The 24,201-nt window shown below is 36.9% G+C and overlaps 2 long non-coding RNA genes across 3 annotated transcripts in view; both read right to left on the bottom strand.

Annotated features, from left to right (window-relative positions):
* LOC125617158 overlaps positions 1 to 6,481 on the bottom strand; it is a 71,314-nt gene extending 64,833 nt beyond the window's left edge. Inside the window, exon 1 of one of the 2 annotated variants that reach the window (XR_007348044.1) lies at positions 6,369 to 6,481. This is a non-coding gene — a long non-coding RNA (uncharacterized LOC125617158). The remainder of the gene's footprint in view (positions 1 to 6,368) is intronic. The other variant, XR_007348050.1, reaches the window with a different exon arrangement.
* A 6,473-nt stretch (positions 6,482 to 12,954) lies between these two features.
* LOC107139789 overlaps positions 12,955 to 24,201 on the bottom strand; it is a 31,090-nt gene continuing 19,843 nt past the window's right edge. Inside the window, exons 4-5 of the long non-coding RNA XR_001503198.2 lie at positions 22,529 to 22,624; positions 12,955 to 15,197 (exon numbers count right to left, since the gene is read on the bottom strand). This is a non-coding gene — a long non-coding RNA (uncharacterized LOC107139789). The remainder of the gene's footprint in view (positions 15,198 to 22,528; positions 22,625 to 24,201) is intronic.

Below are 24,201 nucleotides of genomic sequence, written 5' to 3'. Positions count from 1 at the left end.
ATGATTTTTTAAGTTTGGTGCCTCAGGGACATCCTCAGAAACCACAGTTTCCTTTGCCCCAAACCACAGCTTTAAGTGTGGGACCTTGACCTTTCAAAAGTTAATCCTTTAGACTAGATTGTTTTCTTAAGCTTCTTCTTTCTTCCAAGTGAGAAGAGTGGGGGAAAGCCCTCAGAGGCATTCAACTATGGTAAATTTAAACTAAACATTTCATAGGACCTCACATTTTAAATGCTGATGATGGGCTCCTCTGGGTTCTGTATTTTAGCCTCTCCTGAGGAATTAGAATCACAGCGTCACCTTTGTTAGAGTATTAGCCTGTCTATTCTCAGCCACCAACTTCTCACCTAATATGGCCATTTGCTTTGCAAAGCATATACTAGACTTAGCTATGGCTAGATTCCTGCACATCCATCTTTGCTGAGAAAACTAACAATGACCACATACTTCTTATGCTTTTCAACATATGAAAGATTTTAGCAAATATTTTGCCATCTACCTGGCACTAAGCCATAAGATAAATAACTGAATTTAACCATTTGTCAAGTACTAACCTACCACAGCAAATACCTGCCATTTGTTCTCAGTATGCTTAAGAGAACTGAGAAATCAGATAATGAATTAGCTCTAGGTCCAACTAGCTATATATTCTGAGCATGAAAAAGGTCAAGGGGTTAGCCAGTAACCTGTCTGAGCCCAAGGACAGCCTCATTGAGTGTTTAGATGCCCCAAGGTCCCATCATAGACTTCTCCCTTAGCTGGTATGAAATTCCAGCCAATAAAGCCCACTCCTCTGGGAAGTCAATAAACATGTAGCCTCTGAATATGTCTTTTTACCTCTCTGTCCTCTCTCAACTGGATTATAAACTGCTTGAGAGCTTCATGAAAGGTATTTATAAATGTTTTCTTAATTAATTAATAGAATGTATTTGAATCAAATTATCTCTAGATGGCCCTGCTAACAAGGTTAACTGTAGACTGTGGGAACTTTAAAGCTCACAGTCTCTTTTTCTTTTGCCTCCTGCAACCTTTGAACTTTTGACATCAGATAGTTTGAGGAGCTCAGGGCATCTGTTGTTTCAAATCCATGTCTTCCTTGAAACTTCAGAAGTGACAGATCCAATGGGCAAAAAATCCATAGGCAAAAACTATGGCATACACAATATGTGCCCAGGGAAAAAAAATTGCTTCCCTTTCCTTCACCTTCTATTCTCCAACCAAAGGTTTCTAGAAGTCTTTATGATAATAAACAGAAAACCCATCTACATTAGCAAATCAGTCGATGAACACCCACTGTCTACCTAGCTCACTGTCAAGATGCTGTTCATTTTAGCAAAACCTAACAACAATTTAGAAAGGAAGATGGTGTTCATATGGTCCTACATGGGAGAGATGTGGACCATCAGAGTGTTTGTTTTGTTTTTGTTTCATTAATTTTGTTCAGCTTTATAAAGGCATAATAGACAAATGGAAATTTTATGTACTTAAGCTATACTATCAACTGCTTTTATTTTTGACATTTGTGAAATGTTCATACATGTATACAAAACGTAATGACCAAATCACAGAAACCAGCATTTCCCTCTCCTTGAACATTTATCATTTCTATGTGCTGGGTCCTGACAGACTCTTCTATTTATATTGAAATACATAATAAATTGTATACTATAGTTACCCTATTGTGCTATAATATAAATAATCTATCTCTTTAACTGTATTTTGGTAACTGTTATCTAACCTCTTTCCATGCCCCATCTCCTCCCCCTTTCCTAGTCTCTAGAGACCACTATTCTATTCTTTTCTATTAAATCAAACTTTCTAGTTTCCACAAAGAGTGACAGCCTATGATATTTATCTTTCTGTGCCTGCCTTCTTTCACTTAGCATAATGTCCTCCAATTCCATCCTTGTTACCAAAAAGGACAGGATTTCATTCCTGGATGAGTAATGGTCCATTGTACACACATCCCCATATTTTCCTTATCCCTTTATCCATCAGTGGACACCTTGGTCCATTTCATATCTTGACTATTGATAAAAATGCTGCATAAGTATGAGAATGAAGGTGTCTCTACATCTAAAGATTATAGGAGGATTGCTGGAGCATTTTGTAGTCCATTTTTTAGTTTTTTACAGTGGCTATACTAATTTACACTCACACCAACCTTGTATAGGAGTTCCACTTTGCAGAGAGGATTTGACTTGATTACCTAAGACCCAACAGTAAGCAAGTGAGAGAGTGAGATTATGAATCCAAAACATTGACTCCAACCTTTTACCTTTTCAGGCCAATACCTTACCTAAGCTTCAGTTTTATATTAGATGATTTTGAATTTTCCGAGTGAACTCTTCAGAATCTGTATTCTATTATCTCATTTGTTACCATTTTAACATCAGTTTGGCCTATGAGACCCAGAGAAGTGAATTGACTTGTCTACAGCCAGTGGGGAAGTTACCATGGCCCCAGGACAAAGCTCGGTTCTAATTCCCATCCTTAATCCCTTTAACCTCTAATATCCTCAAACTAGGCTCCTGAATTCTGATCATTCTGGTATCTATGAATATCGTTTACCCCTTCATTCTTTCCACTTTGGCCACAATAACTAAATATAGCAGATTCTTTTCACTTAGACATACATGCATTCCTTTTATGTGTATGGTCTACCCTGGCCCTCTTTCCACACCACATCTTTGACTCTGGATAGTACTAACTTACCTATTAAGTCCCCGATCAGATGTCACTTCCTAAAAGTGGCCTTCTTTACTCCTTTCCCTTTCCCCACAAAGGATTGCTAGGTAAAATGTAGGAATCCAGTTAAATTTGAATTCCTCATAAGTAATGATTAACCTTTCAGTTTAATTATAGCTCAAATATTACAAGAGAAATACTTATGAAACTCTTCATTGTCTACCTGACATTCAAATTTAACTGGTGTCCTATATTTTTATTTGCTAAGTCTCACAACTTCAAAACACTTTCAGATGACGTATGTTTCCCTTGTTATATACTCTTAATAGTACCATGGGTTTTTCCTTCACAGAATTTATACAACTGTAATTAATACATTTATAATGGTGATTTATTTACAAATTGCCTCTACTATTCTAAACTTTAGGCTCCAAGACTATGTCTATTTTGCTAGACATTATTTTTCCTACACTTAGCACAGTGTTTCTCACATAATCAATATTCAGTAAATATCTGTTTTATAAAGGAAGAAAGAAAGGAGGGAAGGAAGAAAAGAAAGGGAAGGAGGGAGGGAAGGAAAGGAGGGAAATAAGAATTATCTCTATATTCTCCATAGAGAGGGAGAGTTCACACTGACATGTGTCTAATTTATAACAGTATTAGATTACTATGACAGTCATTTAGAAATGGCTAAATTTCATACATAAAATACCTTTATTCTGTCTTTACTCTTTTCCTCACTCCTTTACTTTACCCAGTGTCTACTTGCGTCAGTTGATACACTTGGAAGTTTTCCTTTTTTTTCTTTTTCTTTTCTTCTCTTTTAAATTATTTTCAATGCTGGGGATCAAACCCAGAGCCTCATGCATACCTCAGGCAAGCACTCTATTACTGTAATACATCCCCAGCCCCATAAAAAGGAAGAGTCATGGTATTGGGAGATAATGTTCCACAATGTTCCATGTTTCTTCATGTCAGGGCTTTCTGAACACAGAGCACTGGCACCTGGATTAAAGTATGATTAAAGTATGATTGAATATCAAGAAAACAGCATAGACTAGGTAGCTTGTGAGCAACAGAAATGTATTTCTCACATTTCTGGAGGCTAGGAAGTCCAAGATCTAGATGCTGACAGATTGAATATCTGGTGAGCGTCTGCTTTCTGTCAATAGATAGCAGTTTCTTACTGTGTCCTCACAGAGGTCAAATAAGCCCTCTGCGACTTCATTTGTAAATGTGCCAATACCATTCATGAACCTAATCACCTCCCAAGTTCCTATATTTGATACCATACCTTGAGAAGTTAGACTTTCAGCACATGAATTCAGGGGAAACAGACATTGAGGCCATAGTACCAAACACAAAGATAGAAAACCCCAGAGTTTTCCCTCCCTGAAGGCAATCGTTTACATTCCAACATGGCAAAATAGAAACCTTCTCCTCCTCTCCACAGAATTTCTTTACATTCCAGAGCAAAGTATTTCTTTCTTCCTGTCTGCAAAGAGTGAGATGGAAAGATATCCCATCAATTCTTGTATAAACTCCAAGTTTCTTTAATATCAGGTTCCCTCTCCAATGCTGCCAACACCACCACATAACCACATAAGCAAGTGACATCAGGCCTTCATGGTATTGTCCTGGGAGGAAGTGACCCTGATGTAAATTTATATCTGCATAATATAGACATCATACACGCACACACATACATGAAAGGAAACACCTCAGACATTAGGGCAGGTTAAGCTTTCAAGTGCAGCAAGATCTCAGACCCTTCACAGTTCAAACTTGACATTTGCTCTGTCCTGTCTAGGAGGAAAAGGGGTAAGTAGCGTGGGTAGTGTGGTTAGGTTTCCTCTGTACATACTTCAGGTCAGAGGTCACACACTAAACTGCCCAGAAGGAACAGACTAAGACATTGCACTCAAGCAGTCTTACAAGTCTGAGGCTCAGATGACACCTTTGTTCTTGAGTAGTAAAGGATGTCATTCTCCATATTTCCATACCGAAGTCAGGCCTTAAAACAGGAACGTTTCAGCACATCCACATAGAAGTTTTTAAAAAAGCCATTTCCACTAAGTTTCACGGGCAGTAGGCATGAATAGGTATAAGCCAGGTTGGAAGGGGAAGAACTGAAAGGGCAAGCAAGGTGACAGCAGCTGACATGCAGGGACACGAGAGAAGTAACTCAAAAATAAGTGAGAATTCTGCAGCCAATTTGGAAAGCAGTATGGAGATTCCTTGGAAAGCTGGGAATGGAACCACCATTTGACCCAGCTATTCCCCTTCTTGGACTATACCCAAAAGACTTAAAAAGAGCCTACTACAGGGACACAGCCACATCAATGTTTATAGCAGCACAATTCACAATAGCTAGACTGTGGAACCAACCTAGATGCCCTTCAATAGATGAATGGATAAAAAAATATGGCATTTATAACAATGGAATATTATTCAGCACTAAAAAATAACAAGATCATGGCATTTGCAGGGAAATGGATGACATTAGAGCAGATTATGCTAAGTGAAGTTAGCCAATACCTAAAAAACAAATGCCGAATGTCTTCTCTGATATAAGGGGAGTGACTCAAAATGGGATAGGGAGGAAGAGCATGAGAAGAAGATTACCACTAAATAGGGAAGAGAGGTGGGAGGGAAAAAGAGGGAGAAGGGGAATTGCACGGAAGATGGAAGGAGACCCTCATCGTTATACAGAATACATGTATGATGATGTGAGGGGGAAAAAAGAAAAAGGAAGAAGTGTGTCACATTAGATTGGGTAGAGAGAAGTGATGGGAGGGAAGGGGAGGAGAAGGGGGGATAGGAAGGACAGCAGAATAAAATAGACACTAGTATTGCTGTGTGTATATATATATATATATATGACTGTTCACCAATGTGATTCTGCAACCTGTACAATTAGAAAAATGAGAAATTATACCCCATTTGGTTCAAATGTATGAATTGTCAAGATCATTGTACTGTCATGTGTAACTAATAAAAAAAATAAGTGAGAATTCTTTGGGTGGTACTCACTTAAGGTAAACAATTTTCCAATCTTTAAAAATAGATTGAAACAACATAAATTGAGTTTTAGAAAAAAAGAAAAGTAACCCTTTGTAATTAAAGTCTAATGATAAAGACTTCCATTTGAGCTATTGGCAGAAGTAATATTTTTATCGTTTTCTAGATGTTTCTTCTCACAATCTCGAGGTTTCATCTGCTGAAGTTGTCTAATTGCTGAGCATAGGTTTCTCTTTATGCCTCAAGATTTTCAGAAGCTGAGGTCATATTTTTCCCTACCTGTCCTCTAAAGTTTGAAAAACTTAATAAACCCCACTAAACTAGACCTGCAAACCCACTCACTTCACTCACATTCTAACAGCACCCCCCCCACACACACCCAGAACTTATTGATCAGTCATATTTGTTCTCTGTGATGTCTAATCCTTTGGCTTCCTCTTTTCCTCCACCCTGCCTCAGACATAAATGATGACAGGTTTGCCAAAACAAACACAATTACCATTTCTTTCAAATACAATTAAACTAAGTAGCATCATGAGCTATTGGGCTGGGATTTGCATTAGGAAAGAGAATGTTTCCAAGAGACTGAAGCAGAAAAAAGAACAGTAGAGAGAGGGGGAAGTGCAGCAGAAAATGAGCATGAATGTTCCCAATAGTACCTGGAGCTGGCCATTCTCGGCTGCCCACCTGCAGACCCCATGTTCTCACTTAATTCCTTCGTTGTTTCCCTCAGGCCCAGCCCCAACTTGCTGTGAGGAGTGAACTGGCTCCGTGACAACCAGGGAAACAAAGCCCAAGGAAGATTTCGCAAAGTTAAACCCAAGAGAATCTGTGCCAGGCAAATAGCAGATATTTGCAAAAGTATTTCTTTCTGCTCACAGTGGTTTCCTGTGTACATACTGAAGGAACAATGCCCTTTGCACCTCCTCCAAATACCCTTGCTGTGTCCCATTGCAGAAGGACGATAGCTATTATACATCCCCAACTCCATTCTACTGAACATTAACATCCATAGAAATGTGCTAATATTTGTTGCAGGGGAAACAAAAAGGATGGTATGATCAAAGATGCTGAGAACTCCTGGTCTTCGGATTCACAATGCACCTTTCCCGCTGAAGTATCTGGAAAGACCTTCATAAAAAATCTTTTCTAAATTTTCAGTGTTTCCTATACTGTGAAATCCAAAGAACACTTTAATTTGAGAGGAACATATTTTCAGAAATTTTATCACAAGATAATATATTAATTTCCCCAGGGACATTTTCATAAATTACCACAAACTGTACTTTTGTAGTTCTGGAGGCCAGAAGTTCAAAACCGAGGTAGGAGTCGGTCACACTCACTTCTGAAGCTGCCTCCTCTAGTTTCTGATAGCTTCGGGTGTTTCTTGCCTTCTGATCATGTCACTCCAGTCTCTCCTCCATGATTACATTCACTCCTTTTCTCTATGCTTCTCTCTGCCTATCAGAATTCATGTAATCCATTCAGGTCCTCCCAGATCATCCAGGATAAACTCCTCTTCTCAAGATCTGCATAAGGTAATATTCACAAATTCCAGGAATTGGATGAGGACATATACTTTTAATATCATTCAACACGCTATAGATGTTAATCAAGATACCAAAGCGGTATCTTCAACTTGATTCAATTTAGTCCTAATCAGCAATCATCTATTGAGTCTTTAGTATGTGCCAGGCATTGTCCTCGGCCTGATCATAAAAGGAGTCAAGTCCTAGTTATGAACTTTCAGCAATTCCTATCCCAGGGGAGGAGGTAGACATGACACTGAATTTGTGCTGTGCATAATGATAAGTGCTACATGAGAATTATGATCTGGGGGAATTGAGGAAGTGATTAGCTTTTCCTGGGGAAGGAGAGAGTTTTTCATAGGAGCTTGGTCACTTGAGATTTAAGGATAAACAGAAGTTCCCAAGCAAAGCAGGAAGGTAATTTCAGGTGAAGGGAACACCATTGTCTAACACACAAAGCATGGACATTTGGAACACTTATGAAGACTAAGTGAGAAAATACATGAAAAGTTCTTAGCACAGAGCCTGCTATTCAGAAATGTTTCTTGCTTATCTGATGTGAGGAGGGTGGAAGTAGGACATGAGGCTGAAGATGTAGGCAGGGTCCCGACTGCCCTGGACCTGCATTGCCATTCTAAAAGCAAGGAAAAATGATTGAAGTTTTGTTGTTATTATTTTTGCAGTACTGGAGATTAAACCCAGGGGTATCCGGGATGTATCTAAGCTATATCACCAGCCCTTTTTTATGTTTTTAATTAATTTATTTATTTTAGGTATATATAACAGCAGAATGCATTTTGATTCATAGGACACAACTGCAGCACAATTTTTCATTTCTCTGGTTGTACAATGTGTAGCATCATACCATATGTGCAGTCATACATGTAACTAGGTTAATGATGTCCATCTCATTCCACCATTTTTCCTGGCCCTATCCTTTGCCCAAAGTTCCTCCATTTTTCCCATGCTCTCCTTCCATTATGGATTAGCATCCACTTATCAGAGAGAACATTTGGCCTTTGGTTTGGGGGGATTGGCTTACTTTGCTTAGCATGATATTCTCCAACTCAATCCACTTACCTGCAAATGCCATAATTTTATTCTCTTTTAATGCTGAGTAATATTCCACTGTATGTATGTATGTATGTATGTGTGTATGTATGTGTGTGTGTGTGTATATATATATATATATATATATATATATATATATATATATATATATATATCACAGTTTCTTTATCCATTCATCTATTGAAGGGCATATAGATTGGTTCCCAGTTTAGCTATTGTACATTGAGCTGCTATAAACATTGATGTAGCTGTGTCACTATAATATGATGATTTTAAGACCTTTGGGTATAGACCAAGGAGTGGGATAGCTGGGTCAAATAGTGGTTCCATTCCAACTTTTCTAAGGAATCTCCATACTGCTGTCCAGAATGGTTGCACCAATTTGCAGTCCCATCAGAATTGTATGAGTGTGTCTTTTTCTTATTTTTTATTTTGAGACAGAGGGTTTCACTAAGTTGTCCAAACTGGCTCGAACTTGCCATCCTCTTGCCTCAGCCTCCTGAGCAGATATGATCATATTTTTTAAAGAATGTTCATGCTTATCAGATACAAACAAGCAGAAAGCCTTAAATTTATATGATAAAAGTATATCTAAATTTTCTATATTAATGGTACAATTCCAGAATACAAAGCAAAAGAAGCAAGAGGTAAAGAATAGTGCAGAATGCCCTCCAAATGAGCCCTAAGTCACCTGAATGAGAAATTAACAGAGATGTGGAACTTACACAGGTACTAGCATAAATATTTTCCACCAAATACTCTTCTTTTTAAGGCCTGCCTGTTGTTATCTTTGTGTTCAATATAAACATGGGACAGGGTTATCCTAGAGAAACCTGGGGAAGTTTCCATGAACATGGTCTCTGGGAAATTCTGTACACAAATAAAAGACATTAAAACCAGTTAAGTTCAACCAAACTGGTGGATATTTTGAAAGAAAAAGAATAAATTTTGCAAATAGTTAGATGATTGTTTGGCTGAATTTGTTCATTTGTCCATTAAATCCAGACACACAAGATAGTTAGTCCACAGCTACTCATAGAATAACTGGGAAGTCGTTGGATCACTTAATTCTTTTGGTCATGCCTAAGAACATACTTTTAAAGCCTCCTTGAGCAGTGCCATTCACAACTCTGAGTTTCTAGCACACGAAGTAGCACTTTAAAATGCCTATTTCTCGATATTATCCTCCTTAACACATGACCTCATTTTAATGATAGTGGCACGTTGGCTACAGCTGTAGTAGGACTAGACTGCTGACCCCTGCTTCTAATGAAGGAGTTCTCACAGAGTAACCTTCCTTTGCAAGGGCTTAGAGTTCAAGGAGTTGATGGAAGTGACTGAATTTTGACAGGGATCCTTGGCTGAACTTTTATTTATTATTTGTTTGTTTGTTTGTTTATCTATTTATTTATTTAGTTGTGTTAGGGATTGAAACCAGGACCTTATGCATGCAAGGCAAGCACTCTACCAACTGAGCTATGCCCCCAGCTCCCTCAGCTGACCTTGCAGGTCTCACCTCATGTTTCATTTTCCCATATAGGCCTCCACTCCATATACAATCCCACCTATCCCAGCTCATCCTGGTCATTTTACTCTGCCTTACGCAGGCAACACCTCCAAAGCCTCTAATGTCCTGATCATTCATGCTTCCTGTGACTTCACTTTCCATCCTCCACAAGAACATAAATTCCCTGGGGCCAGAACTCCTGTCTCATTCAAGTTTACATTTTCAACACAGAGAACAGTACTTGGCATAGTTGATCAAAAAATATTTCTTGAATAAAGGAATGAATGAAGAATGAAGTGAACAAATAATTACACTGATAAAACGGCCAGAATAAATACCAGGAAATAAAGGTAGTGAAACACTCTTTTGAATCAAACACTGTAGAATAAGTAATTTACTCTAGAAAAGTATCAGGCCGAAGTGAGAATTTGTAGAACAAGCTCTCGCTTGGACTTTTGAAAGAGTTCCCCAAAGTTAACTTGGACATTTACTAAATGTCCATACACTGGTCATGAGAAATGTTATGTACAAAGAGCCAAACTGGTTTTCCCAAGACAAGATCTCCATAATGCAAAGTAACCTTTTGGGGGCCATTTTTCCAAAGAAAAAATTAAAATGTATAAGGAGGAGAGGAAGGAAAGAGTTCATCTTATAAAAATCATTGTGATTGAACAGAATTGCTTAATTCTCCTACATAAATGCTTATCACACTTATTGAAACTAGAAAAGAGTAAAGTCCAAATTGATGGGACTAAGAAGATAAAAGGAAAGCAGTATGCACTTCAAACTGTGTCCAAGTTGCTGACCCAGAGACCTTTGTCTCCAGGAGAGGAACATTTTATGAACATTTCAGCATTTAACAATTGATGATCATGGAGCTGACAGAAGGAGAAGAAAAGAAACGGCACAACTTGCCCTGGGGAAAGCAATTTGTTCCAATGACAACTCTAGAAGATTCTATTTAAAAGATGCCTTTCGGTATTCCAAACATGCACTGGGGGATAGTTGAAACTACTAAAGTTTGACCAAAAATAAAGTGATAAAAGACAGATTTCATTTCTACTTTTAGGAGACCTACTGTATCTCCCCCAATACCATGCCTTTAAGCCACTAACGGTATCTCATACCAAGAGGTCAAGTCTCTTTCACAGGAATTTAGCAAGACATTTAACTATTTCTCAAGATCCATTTTAGGCAAAGTCAAGACACGTGAACTATTGGTGTTTATTAGGATTTATTTCTGTGAATAAACTGCCCCTGCCCCCCCCCCACACACAATATTAATACATCGGTTCTCAAAATATGGGATATTTTTAGTACAGAATTTCAGCATTCTGAACTTGGCCTCTTCAATTTTATAATTTTCATGAATATGAAAATAGAAACATAGAAGGCATGTTGACCGATATTTGTAGATGCCAGAAAATTAGAGTGATTTCTTGAGGGAGGATAAATTCAAAAGAAGAGTCAAAACTAAACCATTCAATGCTTCAGATTCAGGTTAAAGATGTCAGAGCAAGCAATAGTTACTAGGAAAAGAGAGAGAGAGTTAGTTTCAATCACCTAACAAATTTAGTATGAACTAAAAGCAATGGAGTTTCTAGGAAAAAAATCGTGCATTCATGACTATCTAGAACTGTAATTTCAAAGCTGAATAATACTGAGGCTGCATAATTAACATTTTTTGAATGAATGAACAAACAGAAGAACATTTTAATGAATTAAATAACTAACAAATAATTTTGAAGCTTTCCTAGGCAAAACTGATGTTTTAGTCAGCTTTTTTGCCACTGTGACCCAAAGGATCCATCAAGAACAATTTTAGAGAAGGAAAAGTTTATTTGAAGCTCATGGTTTCAGAGGTCACAGCCCATACACAGCCAACTCCATTGCTCTGGGCCCAAGGAAAGGCAGAACATCATGAAGGAAGAGTGTGGTAGCAGAAAGCAGCTCAGAACATGGCACCAGAAAGCAGAGAGAGAGCTCTGCTTACCAAGGACAAACTAACAAACCCAAGGGCAAGCCTTTCATGACCTACCTCTTCTATCCTCATCCTACCTGTCTACAGTTACCACCCAGTTAATCCATTCAGATGGATTAATGCACTGATTAGGGTAAGGTTCTTATAACACAATCATTTCACTTCTAAAGTTTCTTGCATTGTTTCACACATAAGCTTTTGGGAGGAAAGAGGACACCTCATATCTAAACTGTAACAATTGGTCAAAAGTTGCATGGTATTTCCTCACATTTGTAGTTGCAAATATTTGATAGTTTTCTTTACAAAGTAGTAAATTCCCAGTTCTGGCCGTCTGAAAGTAAATGGCAACCTCTTTTACATGAAAACCTTGAATTGCACAAGAGAAGTAAACTAGATGGCATCGAATGTGCTCTCTACCTAAAGGATTCTCCCGAAGAATTTTTCAAGGAGAATGGGTAGAGATGACAACCATAAGAGATCTTTTTTACCCAACCAGAAGGGAAACTAGTAAGCAGTTTCCTTCTCCCTAGAAAACATTGGCTAAAAGTTCAAAAAGACCTAGAAACTCCATCTCTTCCATCAAAGAATTACAAAGTTGGGGCATGTTAGTTAATGTCTCTAAGCCCCAGTCTTTTCATCTGTTAATTAGGGATAATTCTCTTAATAAGGTGGTCTCCTAACTAGAGAATATAATGACTGTCATCCATAAAATGTGCAATACATTGTGGTTAGTATTCAGGGTGTAGCATATTTGTTCAGGTATATAGCAGGGTGTGTCCTCTGGGGCTCACATCTATCTCTCATTCTACTCCTCTAGAAAAACACAGTAAATTGTATTTAATCATTATTTGGTGCTATTGAACCCAGAGACCCTCACTGAGCTACATCCCCAATCCTTTTTATTTTTATTTTATTTTTTTGAGACATGTTTTTTCTAAGTTTCCCAGGCTGGACTTGAACTTGTGATCTTCTTGCCTCACTCTTCCAAATAGCTGGGATTATAGGTATGTACCACTGTGACTGGCTTGATTATTCTGTATTAGTCTTTTGTTAATATCTCTTTCTTTCTAAGATTGGCTTAACTCTTTCATTTGCCACTAAGAGATCTTTAAAACATAAACACACAAAGAAAGAATTATACACAAGACAAATTTTTATGAAATCCTAACATTAATTTTATTGTGGAAACAAGTGTGCTCACCAAATCAAGTCAGCCACAGATAAAAATTTCCTCACATAATTTATAACTAAAATTTTCTCAAATTGGGATTCTTACTACATGACAAAGTTACAACAATATGGTTTCTTTTGGACACACTAATCTTTCAACAGAGCAAGAATTCACAGGAACTGAAAGCTAAAACACATTGGATATGATTTTGCATTTTTTTTACATAACATTACTTTTTCAAAAGAAGGACTCTGTATGCTTTAGGAAAGAAAAAAACTATTTGTGGCTTTTTAATAGTTTCTGTCAAATATTTTACAGGTGATTCTGAGATCATCTTCATTGTGATGCGGAACTCCCGAGACTGAAAATAGAGTCAGTTGTCTTCCTAGAGGAAAAAACTGAACACCATATTCATCAGGGCAGAGAGCCAGAGGGGGTAAAATATACATTACCAGTATATAAGCAACCACATAGATCAACACTCCACTCAACTCAATTTCCTTCCTCAGAGAATGTTATAGTTGTGGAACTGCATTCAATTTTTCTGAAATCTCTGGTAAACAAAACCCATTTCCTTTACAAGAATAAAGAAACAAGAGATTGACATTTGTTGAGGTTTTGACAATTGCTATCACTGTACAAAGCACTATTTTCCAATTAAATATTTAGTACAAATGTATGAAGTAAGTCATATTCTCCTTATTGTAAAGATAAGCAGTCTGAGGTCCACTTATTTATTAACTACTATGGTGGACAAAGTCTCTGAAAAATAAAAGAATTTTTAAAAAATGTTCCTTCTTTAGATCCATTACTTATTTTTCCCTGCCATTGAAATAATGTTTTTATTTTACATTTTCAGATTTTTTCATCCACATCTTCAGTTTTTGATCAGGGCTAATGCAATTTCATTCCTATATATTTTCTCCAGGAATTGAAAACAGGTATTCAGGCAAGTAGTACAGGTATACTCATGTTCACAAGAGCAGGATTCACAATTCTGGATGGAAATTGTCCAGATATCCACTGATGCATGAGTGAATAAACCAGTTGTGTGTGTGTGTGTATTGTGTGTGTGTATACACAATGGAATGTTATTCACCAATAAAAATAAACGAAGTTCTTATATATGCTGTGATGTGGATGAATCTACAAAGCATCATGCAAAGTGAAGGAAGCTAAACACCATCACACATTCTCCATGATTCCATTTATATAAAATATCCAGAAGAGATAACTCTATAGAGATAGATTGCAGATTGGCAGTGTCCAGGGCTGTAGGTAATAGGGTAGCAAGAAAATTGTTTAATAAATAATGGAGTTTACTGTTGGAGGGATGAAATGATCCTTGGAACTCCATAGAGGTACTTGACAGTTACAGTGAACTGCTTACTTTAAAATGGTTAATTTTATGGCAAATGAATTTAATTTCAAGCTAATTTTTTTAAAAAATCAGGGCTAATACTATTATCTCCTACCTTCCCCTCACATTTGGTCTGAAGTTACTGCTGGGAATTTTCTTGTCGGGGAAAGTGATAGTGATCACACAGTTTTCAAATTCTCCCGCATTCAACTCCTCGAGCTTTTCAGCCAGCAGATGGCGCTCTGGTTTCGGCTGTCACAGAAATTGATCGCCGCACCCAAAGGACGGATTTCCATCAATGAGAAGAGGACAAACACGTGTGTTTAAACTCTTCTATTTAGTTAAATTTTTTGGCTAATGCTTCTTAGTTCCCTTTAGAAATTATTTTCAATCCAATAATGAAGTGAATATGAAGCAGTAACAGAACCGAAGTCCCGTGTGAAAATAGTCGCTATGTGCCACTGAAACAGCAAGGATAGGTACAAAGCACCAGTTTTATAAGCAGATGGACCTAGATTCTAATCCATACCCCTCCAGGAGATGACTGTGTGTCCTTGAGCAAGTTCCTTAATCTGTCTGCATCTCAATTCTCTCTTCTGCAAATTGTTGATAATAATATTGTACTTATTTCTGAAGGCACTTGTGACAATTAGAACGCTGAATGCAGCAACAGGAAAGGCCGCAAGATGGCAGAATGGAGACAAGACTGGAACTGCAGTAGTCGATGAGGTGCTCAGGCAGATAAACTTTGTTCATCCTCTGCCCTGTGAACTGGCTAGGGAGGTCTTCACGGTTCTGTCAGATGGGGGTTCGCTAGTTCACATCTCAAGTTAGTGTTTTACTAAGTAATACTTAGTGATTTTCACCATCTGGGAAAAAAACAAACAAACAAACAACAACAACAAAAAAAAAAAACAACCTCTTCTTCCTGCCCCAGACATATATTCATCAAACTAAATCATTCTGTTTTAGCATGATTTAGTTATAGAATTTTATAAATCGGACAAGATCTCACCTGATTTGAGGATGGGGTGCTTTTACATACAGAGAGGACACAAGGCAGGAGGAGAGAGGCCTGATGGGACAAAGAAGCCCCTTGTGTACATTGCCCGTGAAGAAAGGCTCTTTTCATAGTGTAGGGGGACCAGGGTTGAGAAATTATTTCTAGTAAAGTTGGTGGCACTGGGGTGGGATACACACACTGCACATGTGTGTCAGGGGAAAATGGTTTTTGAAGAACTTATTTTATGATTATGATTGTAAAAAAGAACACATGCTCATTGAACAACATTTAGGAATTATATAAGATGGAAAATGGCTACATGTAAGCAAAATTATAATTTCCCAGATGTTATATCTATATACATGAATAGGTAGAGGAATATGGGAGGTACATTGAGAAGCATGTGAAAGTATCAAGTGGTGTAGCTGATAAGTTTGATAATATTTAAGCAGATAAAATATCGATGTAAACTAGGAACCAGCCATCTCATTCGAATACATTTTCATGCAGGTCCATAAGCTCACATACACAAAGACAGCAATGTGGTTTGTGGCATCTCAAAACTGGAGGGAACCTGCATGTCCATCCCTGAGAAAGTAAATGAACTCATTGTGGCATATTTACCAGAACCTGTGCAAGCAGGCACATGGCTGAGCAGCACATACATATGACCTTCTGGAGCAGTGTTTCATGGGAACAAGAGCAGCAGGCATTGGGACCTCCAAAACTGCTCTATCACACTTTGGGACGGTGCACAGCAATCTAGCAGAGACAGGCGTTTAACTCTGGCAGAAGGACCTTGAACTTGGATAATGGAGTTTGAAAGCTACATAAATGAAGCTGCATTGGCCCTTTCAAAAAGCAAATTCCACCTGTATATTTTTTTTAGGAAACTCTAAACGTTTTGCTGAATAACTTATATGGAAATTTAAAAGCCCGAGAATAGCCCAAATATTCCTAAATTTTAAAAAGATAATAGCATTTGTCCAACCCGTTATGCAGGCTTCTTGTAAAAATAGAATAATTGACATTGTATGGTATAGACACGAAGTTACATTTATTGACCAACAAAACAGAGAGGGAACCCACGAAAGACAGAGTGAAAATACAGATGGCTGGGGAAGAGAATGCTATCAACTAAATGATGGTGGACAATTGGTTAGTTAAAAGGGGAAAATATAAAAGGTTGGTTCCCCATATACTTTATACAAAGATATGAAAAATTGTGCTCTCTATGTGTTATAAGAATTGTAATACATTCCGCTGTCATGTATTTAAAAAAATAAAATCAATGAAAAAAAGTTGGTTCCCCAGTTCACACCATGTATAAAAGCCAATTTCAGATGAATTAAAGATTGAAATACAAGAAATAAAAATAAAAACATTTATAAGATATGAAAGATTATACTCAGTGAGGCTGAGACCAAAAAAAAAAAAAGGCATGGCTTATTAAGAGAAAAGATTGAGACATTTGACTATATTAAAATTTTAAATATTGATTTTTAAAAGCACCAGGAAGAAAGTTAAAAGGAAATATCATAAACTTGAAGGAGATATTTATAAAACATAGAATCCTTAAGGGAATAGAATCTGGAACGTATTTTAAAAACATCTGCAAGTCAACAAGAAAAAGACAACTCAAAAGAAAAAAGTCATACTGAAGTATTTCATAAAAATAGGAATCATGAATGATAAATACACACTTGGAAAGGCATTCACCTGTATTAGTAATCACAGAAATATGGAAAACATTTGAACATCTTCATATCAAGTTAAATATTATATACCCCAAACCAAACAGTTCCACCATGGGTATCCTAGCACCCAAGAAAAAATCTTGGACATGAATAAGAACATGTATTACTATATCATTTGCATCAGCAAAATTTGAAAAACCTCCCTCAAATTTTCAATGAAAGGAAAGTGACTTATATAAATTATAAAACAATTACAGATTGAGTATTATTATAGAGTCTAAAAATGAATGAACCGTAGCTACACAAAAGCATATGGATGCATTTTAGAAACATAATTTGAAATAAAATCAGCAAATCAAGGAAGACCACAGATAGGATGATAATAAATGTTGTATCTCTCAAAACCATGCTCTATATTTTGTACATTAGCGAAACATACACTAAAAAAACTAAATTACTAAATTAAAAAATGTAAGGAAATGATGCACATAAAATTCAGGAGGAAGGTGGCATAGGGATAGGTTTGGGGAGAATTGTTACAGGAAATGATGAAGTTCTAGTCCTTCAGTCCACAGCTGAATCTAGTACTGGATTCACAGATATTCATTTTCTGACTCTGTATTTATCTTATCTAAATGTTTCTGTGTTCTTTACACATCAACTATTACATCTTTTTTTTTTAAAGTTTAAGTATATTTACTAAAACAAAAATAAAATCCAAACATTTAAGTATAGCACATTTATTCAGGCATGTTATACAGTTTGGTTTTCTCCTATATTCAATTCTATTTCTTTTAATGCCTCCTTAAATAGATAAATTTTAAAAATCATGTCCTTCAGATTCTTCACTGGGAAGCATACTGTCAAAGAAAGACAAGTGGATTAGGAGTAGATTAGGAGTAGAAGCGGGAAATAAAGACCATTCCCAACTATAAGGGGACCCTGAAGAGACAGACTTTGATCTGATACTAGATAGCAAAGGGTACTTTACTCTTTGTTTGAAAAATATAACATACATAGATAAGTCCCTTTCTATAAAGGTCTGCCATTCAAACATTTTAACTTGCAACAGGACATCTCTATTGACACACAGATGTGTACATTATGGTGGAGTTTGTGTCTATTATTTACTATTACCCATAATTTAACAAAACTCATTTCAAATTCTGAGGTACTATTTTAAAAAGTGTGTCTTTGGCTAATATAGAATTTAAATTATAATTTTGTTTTAGGTACATAGTAGATTCTTTTTTTTTTTTTACTTTTGACACTTTAGCACCTTGTAATTTCTGCAAAGACCCTATAAATTTGGATCAAAATCAACACCCACAACTCTCTCTTTGGCATGACATTATTCTAAGACAGACACATTTGATCCAGTTCTTACACGATACTTTTCCAAGTGCCAGATTTCTTCAGTAGATGCTGAAGAATGAGAACATGGTTTAAAGAACACAGGCTTTACTGTTAGGATATGAACTCAAGTGTGATTTACTAACTAGCTGGGTCAAGTTACTTAACCTTTCTGAGCCTCAATTTACTCATCTGGAAAATGGAGAAAAATCATTGTATTGGTGAGGACTTTATTTATTTATTTTGTCTGAAATGCAATTTGCCTGCAGATCCAATTTAAAATAACTCACAGAACAAATATAGAAATTTCACATTGCCGGAAGGTTGGTGGTCAACATGATGAGATCCAGAATACGTTAGGTATCTTTCTCCATCCCTCTTCTCTACCAGTCTCTAAATATTCACATTCTTATACAAACAAACTAGAGTCAACTTCTTCCAGCTGTCAAGTTTAGGAGGGTAGAGAAGGAGGATAATTCTTCCACTCTACATCTGATTCATCTTTTTTAGGTCTCATACTAACTAGTAGGCCAATCATTGCTATAAGAAGGTTGGGCTCTTACAATGGAGAACAAAGGAGCAGGCATAGTGATTGACAGACCAGGACCACTTATTGTGGATAAAAAGCAGATCTTGCAGTGGTCAAAAGAGGTTTATAGACAAAAAATATCAAAGTCTACTACAACAGTAATTCCTCTAATGAGGATGTTACACAGGCTGGAAATATGAGATGAATGGTTTGCATTTGTAGAATGCATTAACTATTTGATTAAAATGATTTTTATTAAGTAAATTAATATGAAGAGATTGAAAGGGAGGAACGTAAGATCATATTAGCATGAGGCATCTTTACAAAGTTATTTCTTGTGTAAAATTGGAAAAAAATATTACATATTCTTTACAAAGCAAATTACAGACAAAATGAAGGAAATAAATATTAGTTTATGTTTAATATAGATTTTTTTGAGAAATGAAAGCCATAATAAAATCTCCAGTGTCTTTATGTGCCCACAATAAGCTGAATGTCTCATTTTATATCAGGAACAAAATGTGCTCAGGGGTGTGAACATGTCATGATTGCTTAGCTTAATGGGTGTGAAGTAAATGCACTCTTTTCTAGAGGGAAATTTTTTTCTAAAGATCATTGCAACATTTACAGAACTAAGCACAGTTTTATAAAATGGAGTGGTTGGAAGTGACCTGAAAAGTTCATCAAATCTTTGCTATGGCTTTAGAATGACAATCAAAACTCTCCAGGGAAATAACTATATTGAAATAGATTTTTTTTAATGCCTTCTAGGGAGAGCCTCTCTGGGGAGTTTAGGTTTCACACAATAAATCAAATCCACCTTCACCTCTTCCCTTCAGGCTGCCAGAAAATAATTGGATTACACCATCTCTCCCAAGGCAGTGGTTCTCAAACTAGGTTATTTATCAGAACACTTGGGAAAGCTTGTAAAATACAGATTTCCAGTCCACTCCACATGTACTGAAGCAGGACCCAGGATTTAATATTGTTTTAAATCTTCCCCCAGGTATCTTTCTGTAGCCACTTTGATCCATGTGCTGGCCTTGGGGAAGCCCAGAGTTCAGGACCAAGGAGATATTTAATCATGACTCTAAGATGTCATTGTAAAAGAAGTGTGCCTCCTATTGTAGCAAACACTGGGAGAGAAACATTACGGTAGCTGTTTTAATTTTTGATGCTCAAACTATATGTAGGAAGTTTTCAACTCTTGACATTTCCCTAATTTTCCTTTCAGAATATTGATGTTACTATTCTGGGTACTGACTGTTAAAAATATTAAATCATATCTAGTTCTAAAGCTTTGCAGGCTTTAGGTTTCCTACTATATGCTCTGGATGTTGGAAAGTGCTAGGAAAAAATATGAGATCATGATGAGGAAAAAGAATAAGCAGACAACCTGTTTTCATTTCATAGCAGAATTTTCTGAATTTATTAAGAGCAGCTCCCATTTTTTCTGAAAAAGTTTACCAGCTCACAGCAAAATGATGAACTATCATGAATTTATTAAAAACATGACTGTGAAAAATTTTAAAGAGATCAGAGATCAGGAAAAGGTTTCCACTCTGCTCTTTCCTGCTTATATCACATCATAAACATTTTCCATGTAGTTGTAATTCTTCACATATATGTTGGCATGGATAAGATATCTATGCATATACATACATACAATCTGTAAATAAATGCACCAAAGTACATGCTAGCATATTAGCAGTAGTGGGATTACAGATAACTTTAACTTCATTTTTGTGTTTTTCAACTTTTCTATAAAAAGATACATAAATTTAAAAATTTAAAAGATATATATAATTTAAAAATAAATATATAAAAATTTTTAAAAAGTGAAAAATATGCACATTCTGACATGTATTTTATATACTTTAGAAAGAGTAATTGGTTTGGCATTCTTTCCCAAGTTCAGTAAAACAAAGAAAGCATAAAATAGCTTATACATAGAAAAATAAAGTATGAACCTGCACCTAATAAGAAGTTGCCAGAAGAAATAAGGCAGGGTCTCTCATTTATCTATTTCTAACTAATTTATATGTCTTAACTCAGCCTCCTTTAGTAACTTTCTAATGTTTCCAAAAGGATATATTACTTTTATGAATGAGAAAAACACTACTTAAGTAAACTCAAAAGTGTAACCTCTCCTTTAGAAGAAACTATTTCACACTGGATTATTCTGTTACTAGAGATAAAAAAAAAAGAGTTACTTTTTGTTTTGTATCTCTTGGTATGATTTTTACATTTTGAGTTTTCTTTATCATAGACTTCCTCTCTTTAGGACGTTGGCACAGTTTTACTGGCTCTACTCCAGAATTTAAATCTATGTCAGATATGGAATGTTATCCATCTTCTCAGCCCTGGACCATCTCCTAAGGGCGTGAGTTTCTAACTCCCCACTTGCCTGAGAGGCAAAGGGTAGCTCTTGTTCCTCATGTTCAGTCAGCAGCCTTAATGCATCTAACCTCTGTATGTCCAATGAACTAATGGCTTAGAACTCTGCCACTGGCAACTCTTCATATGCCTGGATTCACAGGTGGTGCCCCAAGAAAGGCACAGCCAAATGGGAGGTACTTATTACCACACCCAGGGGGAGTTTCTTCATCATCATCCCCATCACCTTCCGTTTTGCACACTGCTTCATTTCGACTAAGAATAGTACCTGGCCATGCTGGACACTCAAAAACATTTGCTAATGAATGAATGTGTCAACGAATCACATGGATATTTGACATAGAGAATAGAGAAATGTGCTCTCTTGGCAAAGTCTGTTTTCATGATTTCATCCAGTGACTCACCTGGGAAGACAGGTTCGCTCATATGAACCAACCACCACTTCCTTTTATCTTTTCTTTTCCTTTTTGGAAACAGGATCTCACTAAATTGCTCAAGCTGGTCTGGAATTTGCAGTCCTCTTGCCTACCTCTCCAGAGTTGCTGGGATTTCAGGCTTGTGTGGAAGGCCATCCTCGCATGTGATTCGAGTTACCTCCCTGGCTGGGCAAGAGGCACTTAGACACATCTTTGTGTCCAGAGCTTTCCCCACCCTTCTCAGGTCCGAGGGCTTGTCTGTGTGGAGGCTTTCTGGCCACAACCCCTGAAGACTCAATCATCGCACCTGACCTTGGGACACTGCTCCCCTTAATCTTCATTGGATGGGATTTTCCCCAGAATTTTTTGTTCCCCAATAAAAGTTCACTCCCTGGCATGTTCTCTCTCTCTCTCTCTCTCTCTCTCTCTCTCTCTCTCTCCTCTTCAGTAAACCTCGCTACTCTAATAGGTAGCTTGAGGCCGGAGGTAGGAGAAGCCATCCTGGAGCTGGTTTAAAGGTAATTAGAACCTGTCTCTTTAATTCAAACTCCCTTTTGGATTTCTCACGTAGCTGAACCTTCATTTATGAAGCCTGTGCTGGCCGCAGGCTAAAGGCATGCATCATAGCATCCGGTTCTAAATGCTCTTTAAGTGACTACTCTGGCACTTACCAGCTAACAGAAGAGAAAAAAAGGTGCATCGTGGAAAAGATAACCACAATAGGCAGATGGGTAAACAGAAATTGCCCAGGTGGTAGATACTTCAGATGTGTGGAAAAGGAAATGATTGGCTCAACAGGACTCACTGTGGTCACCCCCTGGAGCATCTGGGACCTTTGGCTCCTCTGCACCTCAGACCAGCTTCCAGCTTCAGGCCAACAGAGAAGAGCTTCAAGCTGCAACTTGGAACAAAGAGTAGATAGATGTCTATTTATCTGAGAGCAGCATCCTACCCACATTCCAGGAATGACAGAACAACATGAGAGTGAGAAACAGCTTCCAGTGCTAGAGAAAACCAAGTTCCTTGCACTTGATCACATTGACATGAATGATCTGCTTGGACTAACTATAATCAGGTTTTTTAAACATCTCCTAGTCCCACCAGTTTACTTTCTTGTTTTTACTTTTCTCATCAACCCTATCTTCTCCATCCCCTAGGTGACATCTGATTACTCTGGCCTTCCTTCAGCAGGAATCTTTCTAGGTCAGTTTAGCCAGAACCTTCTTTTCCCTCCATGATTCCTGCCAGTGATTTTTCCATGCATGGACCCCTCACCCTGCTCCTTAGTGATAAATTCCTACTGCTCACACCACATTCAGAGTTGAGACCAATCTCTTTCTCTGTAGTGGGTACATAGGTGGCTGTTATATAACTTTCTGCACTTCTTAATTATTTGAAAATGTTTCACATTTATAAAATACAAATAAAATAAAATTTAAAGTAAGGTCTACACCGTTCTAAATTCTACCTTGGAATCCAAACTCATCTCTTCATCCTTCTCTCAAAGTTTCCAGAACAGAATAAGTAATTTCTGATTACAAATTTTATTGCAGTCCTTAGCATGAATTTTTTTTTTCTCTTGGCTTGTCTGAGTCCCATCCTTTTCATGAGACTCAATTTAAATTTCATCCCATATAAAAAAACATGTTAGTTGTTCTTATTCCTCATTAAGAAATGAGTTGGTGTGGTATATATACACAATGAAATATTAATGAGCCTTCAAGAAGAATGAATTATGGCATTTGCCTGTAAATGGATGCAACTGGAAAATATTATGCTAAGCGAAATAAGCCAATCCCAAAGAAACAAATGGTCAAAGTTTTCTCTGATATGGAGATGCTAATACACAATAATGGGACAAAAATAGAGATTTTTTGGACTAGACAAAGGGGAGTGAAAGGAAGGAAAGGAGTATGAGGGTAGGAATGATAGTAGAATGAATTATACATTATTACCTTATATGCATATATGATTATATGATCTGTATAACTCCACATCATGTACAACCAGGGGAACAAGAAGTTATACTTCATTTATATACGATGTGTCAAATGCATTCTACTGTTACATATAACTAAGTAGAATAAATTAAGAAATATATTTTAAAAAAGAGATGTGTTTGGATTCCAAGGTAGAATTTAGACTGTATGGACCTTGCTTTAAATTTCATTTTATTTGCATTTTATAAATATGAAACATTTCCAACTAATTAAGTGTAGAAAGTTATATAACAGCCATCTACTCACCCACCACAAACTTTAAACAGATGTTAAATTTGGAATACTTGCTTGATTATTGGCATTCTTTAATGACATGATTTTGAATTTGGATTCTGTAGGCCTGACCTGGGCATTTTAAGCTGGAGGTGAGCATCAAGTTAAAGGGATAACAGGATACCATGGAATTAGCATGAGACATTTTCTTGGATTGAATTATACTCAGAGATTGGAGAGATCAGAAAAAGAGAAGTATAAAATA

This window comes from Marmota marmota, unplaced genomic scaffold (genome assembly GCF_001458135.2).
Source record: "Marmota marmota marmota unplaced genomic scaffold, marMar, whole genome shotgun sequence".
NCBI lineage: Eukaryota > Metazoa > Chordata > Mammalia > Rodentia > Sciuridae > Marmota > Marmota marmota.
The sequence above is the reverse complement of the archived record's forward strand: the minus strand, read 5'-3'. Positions and strand labels throughout refer to the sequence as shown.